The 8,959-nt window shown below is 44.6% G+C and overlaps 1 long non-coding RNA gene across 1 annotated transcript; it reads right to left on the reverse strand.

The window, feature by feature from the left end:
• Window positions 1-265: 265 nt before the first annotated feature.
• On the reverse strand, window positions 266-4,176 carry LOC307219840. The gene is made up of 4 exons (XR_013840594.1): window positions 4,060-4,176; window positions 2,879-3,037; window positions 1,185-1,322; window positions 266-426 (listed from the first exon to the last, which is right to left on the reverse strand). It is a non-coding gene; the product is annotated as an uncharacterized lncRNA (long non-coding RNA).
• Between the last annotated feature and the right edge of the window lie 4,783 nt (window positions 4,177-8,959).

Here is an 8,959-nt window from a genome sequence, read left to right on the forward strand (position 1 = left end):
ATTTAAAGATGCCTCTCCAAGAATCCTGGGAACTGTAGTTTACCCCTCATGGAGTGTCAATTCCCAGCATCCATTAACAAACTACACTTCCCAGGGAGGGAGAAAATGTGCTTGAAAGTTATAGTGTAGCATAGGCTTTTGACTTGTAAACTCTAGCAGCTCTCACAAAATATGAATAAGGACAGCAATCCATGCATGCTGAAAGACATAGAAAAGGAAACACACTGCACAGATTTTCTGTAGAATAGGCAAGCACATGCTTCACAGATCATTAATCTTTCCATGTAACCACAAACAATGCACTGTGCAAACCCGAAGAATCATTTCCTACCATTGTTGCTTGGGGGGCTTAAGAGCAATTTAAATGTGATCGCTATTTATACACACCCCGTTCTCCGAAAGCCATTTGTTCTCTCTCTCTCTCTCCTGAAATAAAAAGAATATGAACAAAAGAGTTGTCTGTATCTCCAGTGAGAACCTCAAGTTTCCTCTATTTTCTCTGCAGCTCTTTTTCTCTAAGAGTTAAATCTGCAGAAGGGGAAAGCAGGAGGGGGGAAAGCAAGCTAGACTTTATGTCTGTACTTGGTGGGATCTATTAAATTACTGTGGGATGTTTTTAATTATGCCACACATAAATGGCTCCACACAACAGCATTTGGATCCAAATGTGAGCCTCATTGACGTGTGCTCTGCATTAGCTCTGCAATGCACTTGCCTGGCACTTGTCTGTGGTGGCCCCTTTGTGGCACCTTAGCAGCCTGGGATTTGTACTTTTCCTTTTCAAGTTGGAGGATGGGAGCTCATGCTGGCAAAAGGGGAAAGGAAATGGGTAATAAAACAGAGAGCTAAGCGGCTCACTGGAGCCAGCAATACTGGGGATCTGGTTAATTGCTCAAAAATGAAAAAGATTCAGGATTTTTCATGAAATCCCATAGGTGCACTTGCCAAGCCTCAAATATTAGATTGAATTACAGTTTCTAATTCCTCCTCCTCCTCCCCCATTTTACCCACAGCCATGTGTCTTATTTCTTCCAAAGGCTCTTCCACATCACAGAACAGTCACTCGAAGGGGGCTAAGCTAAGCATTAGGCACTGTTTTTTCTGCCTGCTACTTGCTTTACTCAGTCTGATTTCTTTATTCCTAACATTTTGCCTGGTGGTGGGGGGCAGCTCCTTCTCCTTACCTCCTGATCCTCCTGGACATGGATGGGTATTCATTCTGTTTTCTTATGCAGGATCCTTGCCAGGGACCTTACACTGAGCTGATGCCTGACAGCTGATTGTTACATCCATGCTGAGGGTGAGCCCCTTCAGGCCATAGGCTGTAGGGTAAAGAACAGTGTCTCTGAATGCATCACCACAAAAAAGAAAAACCCTGAATGTTACAACCCCAGAGTGGAACAGCTGTTGTATCTTCCTCAGCCAAGGAGCATGGCGGTGGGTGGGTGAGGAACAACACACAACCAGAAAATACTGTTGCACACCACCACAATCTGAGATATGAGAAATTTCACGGGTTCCATGTGCTTACCCAGGGTTCGGTTTCCTCAGAATGAGGGACAGTGGAGACTGAGGTGTCTTTATGATATATGGTTTATCCATCAGAGCCTACAATGGAAGTGCTCACAGCATTAACACCCCAAGAAGGTTTTGCTTCTCCCACAGCCACAGCCTTGAATTCCAGCAGAAGTCAAGCATGGCTCTGGCTCTCTGGATTCTGCCTGCTTCTAGGCAGTTTTCAGGAGTGAGCAAGACAGCAGTAAACCACACGTAAGTGGAATTAACTCTTTATTAAACAACAACAACAACAACAACAACAACAACAACAACAGGATTTGCACTGGAGTGTCAGGCAACAACAACAACAACAGGATTTGCACTGGAGTGTCAGGCCTAATAAGCCTAGCAACTCTTCTTTGGTAGGTCTTGCCCCTATGAAGAAGCTGTGGAGAATGAAGGTCACTGCTTCCCTATAGCTGTCCCCTCCTCTTCAGGGTTTCTCCCAAGCAATCTGAGACTGCACCTGCACGCTTGTCTTTTCTCCTTCCACTTTATGCTTCCTCTGGTTCTGGGAGACCTGGGTGGAGGGGACCTTATCACAACAGGAGGGGGAGACACCCAAGTCTCTTTACCAGGTGGACTCCTCTCTGCCTCTTGACCTCCCTCCTTTCCTCTCTGCCACAGACTCTCTCTGCTCACTAAACCCTCTTTAGCTTCCAACACCTCCTCCCAGTCTTCTCCCTCTGACCACTCATTTTCACCCCACCACCCATCTCTGGGTTCTGAGCCTTTTTTGCTTGGTTCCCTAGCTGGTTCCTCCCAGCATTCCTCTGCATCCAACCAGTCCCTGACAATAGTACATAGCAAGAAGGTTCAAGATCCACCCAGAGAGGAAAATACTCTTTTTACGAGCAGCCAAGAGGAGGTGCAACCACAGACGCACAGTCAGAGCAGCAGCCTTCCACCAGCTCTATCCTAGGAACACCTTAAAAAAATAACTGTCTGCCATAGCATGAAAGGGTACAGCAGATGGCCTGGACCAAGTAGATTAACAGCCAGTGTGGTGTTGGAGATAAAGTGTTGGACCTGGGAGAACAGGGTTCGATTCCCTACTCAGCTATGAAGCTCACTGGGTGACCTACCTAGGGGCACTCATAATCTCTCAGCCTAACCTACCTCACAGGATTGTTGTGAGGATAAAATGGGGAGGGGGAGAACTGTATATGCTGCCTTGAGCTGCTTGGAGGAATGGTGGAATATATTAAATATAATAAATTAATGAAGGAACTGCCAGGAACATCTTGGTCACTGCTGCTGGTCATGGCTTGGGCCGCCTCCTCTAGGCTGCATGGAAAAGCATGTGGGATGCATCCTGTACCTGGGGAGAGTAGAACAAACAATAGATAGCAGCTGGCACACAATAGGTGGCTGAACCTGGCTGCACAATAGATGCTTGTGGGGAAGAAGGCAGAGGGGTGCCACCAGGTTGCAGAGCCACTGCTTTCACCTCAACCTCACCCCAAAAGTGGCTGTGATCCTGCAAAGCAAAAATAAAATAAAATCAACTTTCACGAATGTTTGGTAAGCAAAGACTGGAACCAAGTGCCTGGCCTTTACCAACAGAGGGTTTACTTGCTTGTGAAGATAAATACCTCCACAATGATCCCCGCTGTTGGGGTGTGGGAAGGGAAAGAGCTTTAGAGCAGGCATAGGCAAACTCGGCCCTTCAGATGTTTTGAGACTACAATTCCCATCATCCCTGACCACTTGTCCTGTTAGCTAGGGGTGATGGGAGTTTGCCTATGTCTGATTTAGAGGAATCAAGTTCAGATAAGACATACCACGTATAGTGCATGGGGTGACATGGAGGTATGGGAGACAGCTGCAGTAGTTGCTTAGCTGTATGGGATGCTTTGTTCTGTTGCCCCCAGTTGTTGGAGTGGAGTTTGCATCTGGAGTCCCAAGCCAAGGGAAGATTTGAGGCAAAGAACTTGCATTGCTGATGACCAGTGTTGTTTTAACACAGAGCACTGAACAGACTTAGTTTTTGTGAACCTAGGCCTGCTTTTCTGCATCAGTTTTGCCATTCTGCCAGCTAGGATGCGGGGCCAACCCACCCATGAGACAGAGTGAGGCAGTGGCCTCAGGTAGCTTGCTGGGCATGAGGGGTAGCCATGTGGTGGCTGTTGTTGTTTTTTGGAAGGAGGGAAGAACTGTATGGGCCACAATGCTTGCCCTGCCTAATGTTTCCTGCCCATGGCCTCAGCTGCCCTGGAGAATACTGTCCTGTTGTCTGTGCCGAGGTAAAATCCAACTGCCAATCTGGCCACCTTCTGTATGTGAATGGGTGAGGGTAGGGGTGGGGTGAGTGCCATCTTGTTTTTCGCCTCAAGCAGCAAGGATGAGGCAGACTGTGAATGGGCCTGTGTCACAAGGCTTTGCTGGCATTCTTGAAAAAGAAAGCTAAACAAACCTCCATACTATGCTGCACTAATAAGCCAATGGTGTAACTCCGACACCAAACATAAAAATACATTCCATACATAACGTTGGCACAACCTTTTGGGAAAGTGCCTCAGAGCTGTGTTAGCCCTGCATCTATAAATCTCCATTAAATCAGTTTGACCGGGGTGAGTGTTAAGAGAGAGAGCTGCCAGAAATAGCTCTTTTCCTGCAAGATGTAGAAAAGATTACAGCCGCGACTGAAGGGAGGGTGGGGGTGGCAGTGGCGGCAGAGCGGGGGTGGGGGGTGGAGTGGAATCAAACCAGAGGAGGCAGGAGAGCTGTGAAAGGCATCTCATAAAAGTCTCATTTGTTGGAAGGCTGGAGGAAGTGGAGGCAGCTCTGGCACACGTGTCCACGGTGCTAAATTAGCTGTTAACACAAATAATCAAAGTGCAAGGCCCATCAAGCCGCTGGCGCCAGCAGAACGAGGGAGTGGCCAGGTCAACGCTCCCTCCAGAGCCAGCCAGCTAGCAGGTGGAGACTGTGCGAGGGGACTTGACAGGATGGAAGTGCTTAAAGAACACATTGATCCACTGACAGAGGAAAACGCCACTCCACTCCCACTTTCCAGCTATTGTGTGCGGCGAGTGTTTGGTGTGTGTTTTTATTCCTCCCCCCCCCTTCTCCTCCTTTGACTGACTTACCTAATTCCACCCCCACCCCCAACAAGTTGCTTAAGTCAAGAGCTGGAATGCTCAGTCCATATTTGGCATTGGCATCAGCCAAGCAGCTGAACAAAAAACAAAGCCAAGAGTTATCAAAGGTCGCAAAAGAGCTAATCAACCCAAAAGCTTCCCTTTGAAAAGAACAAATGCTTTACAGAAATAGGATTCGAAAAACAATATATGCCATAGCTGGAGGGTGTGTTCCTACATTTTTATTTCTATTTTAAAAAAGCACTAACAACACTCAAGCACCACCCTGGATTTTTTCAGATGGCTCAGCCTTGGGAAACAGAATTATCTGAGCACAGAAATGAGGAATCACACCCTCAGCGCAATCGTATTGTCATATTAAACTGTTTGGATGATGATAGGATTCCTAATTTGTTTGTTTATTTATATCCCGCTTTTCTCCCAGTACAGAACCTAAGGAAGCTCCCACCATGAATTAAAACAAACAGTGGTACCTCAGGTTACATACGCTTCAGGTTACAGACTCTGCTAACCCAGAAATAGTGCTTCAGGTTAAGAACTTTGCTTCAGATAGAACGTTTTTTATGTATGCGACAACAGCAGCAAGAATACTTATTGCAAAGTATTGGAAGACACAAGATTTGCCCACCTTGGAAGAATGGCAGATGCAAGTAATAGACTATATGGAATTGGCAGAAATGACTGGCAGAATCCAAGATCTGGGAGAAGAAGCGGTGGAAGAGGACTGGAAGAAGTTCAAGAATTATCTGCAGAAACATTGTAAAGTGTATGAATGCTAAAATGCTGTTGGATATGAAATAACATGGCATCAGTGGTACAGTGTTAAAAAATATGCAAAAAATGTAATAGAAAAAGGGTGAAAAAATAAGGTTATATTATGTCGAAGTAAATAATATGTTAAAGGTGTTCAATTATAAGGAGGAAAGATTGGAGACATAATATAAGTGATTACAATAATTAGAAATGAGTTTTGAAGAAGGGTAAGGATTTGCTGTATCTGATTGGACAAAGAGGAACACAAAAAAGGGAGGCGTGAGGAGGTCAAGAAAGAAGGTTTTATAGACATGAGTCTGAAAATTGGATTTTTTGTTTTTATTCGGTGTACTGTTCTTGGTGTATGTCTTTTTTTGTATTTGGAAAAACAAATAAATATATTTTTTAAAAAAAGAACTTTGCTTCAGGATGAGAACAGAAATCGTGCAGTGGCAGCACGGCGGCAGCAGGAGGCCCCATTAGCTAAAGTGGTGCTTCAGGTTAAGAACAGTTTCAGGTTAAGAACGGACCTCCGGAATGAATTAAGTACTTAACCCGAGGTACCACTGTACAACTAAAACATGCACACCCACTATATATATGTAGAGAGAGAGAGAAGTAACCCTATTAAAAATAGCATGGAAAATACTTAAAACCATTTAAAAGCACACATAACAAATGAGAGAATGTACAGCACCCACCTTCAGAAGACCCTGCCACAATGGTCAATGCCAGTGATAAGAAAGCAGAAAGGAGGTCAGACTACACTCCCATGGCAAGGAGTTGCACAATTTGGAGAAGCCACCGAGAAGGCCCTGTCCTTTGTCCTCACCAAATGTGCTTGTCAAGGTGGCAGGACCGAGAGAAAGGCCTCTCCAGAAGATCTCAAGGTCTGGGCAGGCTCTTAAAGGGAGATACAGGCCTTCAATTTGCCTGTATCCAAGTTGTATAGGGCACTTTTAATTGTGCCTGGCAATCAACCATTAGCCAGTGGAACTGTTGTAACAAGTCAGCAATCTGCCCATAGCATCTTTGACTTGCTGAACTTTCAAGCACTTCCCAAAGACAGCCCCACATAGAGCATGATGTTGCAGTAATCCAAACAGGACGTAACTAATGACCAGATCTCCTGGAATGGGCACAATTGGCACACCATTGTTAAATGAATGTGCAGATGCTCTCCCAGTCACTACCAACCCCATGGCATCTAAGCTCAGGGTTGAATCTAGGAGTACACTCAAGCTGTGAACCTGAGTTTTCATGGGGACTATAACTCACCCAGCACAAGTTGAATCGCTGTTTGCTGATCTGCTTTTCAATTGACCAGGATAAGCTTTGTCTTATCTGGATCAAGCTTCATTTGTTCTCCCTCATTCAGTCCGTCACTGACACCAGAGAACAAAAAAGTTCCCTCAGATTTAAATGATGAGAACCCCCAAATTCTGGGCAACCTCTCACAGTGCTTTAATGTAAATATTTAATAGCATGAGGCACAGGACAGAACCCTGAGGGATGTCACAAGCCAATGGCCATGGAATCAAACAGGAGTCCCCTAGCACCACCTTCTGGGCTCCCCTGTCCAAGAAGAACATTGGTTTCAAATCCCATTCCAGGGAGGTGGCCCAGAAAGACACCAGAGTCAGTGGTATTGAAAGCTGCTGAGATGTCCAGCAAAACAAACAGGGATGTGCTTCATCTGTTAAGCTCCTGAAGTAAGTCATCTACCAAGGCGATCAAAGCAGTTTCCATGTCATAACCTGGGAAATGGGTGTTGTCATTTGTGCTGATGGTATGGTTTTCTTTTGTCTATTGTTGGTGTTGGGCATCTTTTTTTCTCCTTCCTTAGCAAATAGTTCCCTCAATTCTAATTCATTTTCCATTGTCTACCACCTTCAACTATTTCTGAAAGATTACTTCTGGTGCAATTCTTCTTCTTTTGCTTCAGTGAATGATACAAATCTGGGTGAAGCATCAGTCACAAGACTATTTACACAAACTTCTGACTTGTTTAGTTTGTAATGGTGGGTTTGTCTCACTAGCCACACAGCACAGAACAAGTAGTCAACTGAACCGTCTTTGCTTGATTTGTATTTCATGGTGGTGATATAGAGTTACACAGTGTCTCCATTTCTTAATAGCTTGTGTTTTTGAATTTGGATTGCTGGATCTGGTGGTCTGTGGTCACTGATTGGAATAAATCTTATTCTGTAAAGATCCAAAGGAAAGTGCTCACATCCCTACAACTGCCAAGGCTTCTGTTTCGGTTAACAAGAGCCACTGTTCTGTGTCTGTTCATGTTCTTTTTGTATATGCCCTGACATGACCTAGTTGCATCAAAATAAGCAAAAATGTCCAGTTAATTCAAGAGGGCTTGAAATAACTATTATATCTGGTTATCTGTTTCACCTCAGCTTGCAATGCAGTGGGTTTTCTTCATTCGCTTGTTCATTTCCTTTTATTGTCTGTTGTTGGGTTCTGATTTATTTTCACCTTGCCATCAGGTGCATTGTTGGTAGGGCTGTACTACTTAGACATGGGCGTAACGTTATGACACAAAATGGCTTCTGTTGCTCTGCCCATTGCTTGCTCTGAACCATTTTCTTCAACCATCTCAGCAGTTTTCTCTGTCCCACCCCACCTCCTGAGAATTCTTCCCAGTCCTCAAACATCCCTTGTATGATGTTTTTAACCCCACATGGACTGACAACTTTCCCTCTCTCACAGAAGGTGGCTTACACTGCTTTGTTTCCTGAACAACCAAACATTTTGAACCACCAGACCAGCTTAGCTTGTCAGAGGCTTCCACAGTGCAGGACTGTGTAGGTGTTCTAGAAAATCTGTCTACTAGGAGAAGGGCTGTAGTTCAGTGGTAGAGCACAAGATCAGGTTTCTTCTTTTGCCTTGTCAACAGAGCAGTATCAGCTGCTTACTGCACACGAGGTTTTATCTGTTAGCTTTATGCACTAACTGTAGGTACACTGAACAAGAGAACTCAACTTCTAGGTTCAGCATGACTGTCCACATTCCCACCCTAACCACCCCAATATGAGGATACCTCCCAGTTTCCACAAACAGCTTTTTCGATTGCTAACATGTTCTTATATCCGTAGAGTTCTTAATGTTTAACCCAAATCTTCCTCTTGATAGCTCAAAACAGTTGCATCACTCCAAACCATACATTTAATGCACCCTTATACCATATTAACAGTTAGGGCTTTCCCAAATAATCATGGAAACTGTAGTTTCTCAAGGGTGCAACTTCACAGTTTCCAACATCCTTAACAAACTAAAGTTTTCTGGATTCTTTGACTGTTAAAGTGGTACTAGCTGGTAATGAAGAACTGCTTTATTACTTTTGTTCTGAGAAACTTACAAAACACAACTCCAGTTTATTCCTGCTTCCCCTTCTCTGTCCTGCACACCATATCAAAAAGTCTTGTGGCCTGGTTTGGGCAGTCAAGGCAGTGCTGTAGAATGTGCAAGCCTCTAAGAATCTCTCCCCTACAAGTGAGAAAGGTGTTGCTTATTTATTTCTTTTCCAGGGA

The sequence above is a fragment of the Podarcis cretensis genome, assembly GCF_951804945.1.
Source record: "Podarcis cretensis genome assembly, chromosome: 7".
Lineage (NCBI taxonomy): Eukaryota > Metazoa > Chordata > Lepidosauria > Squamata > Lacertidae > Podarcis > Podarcis cretensis.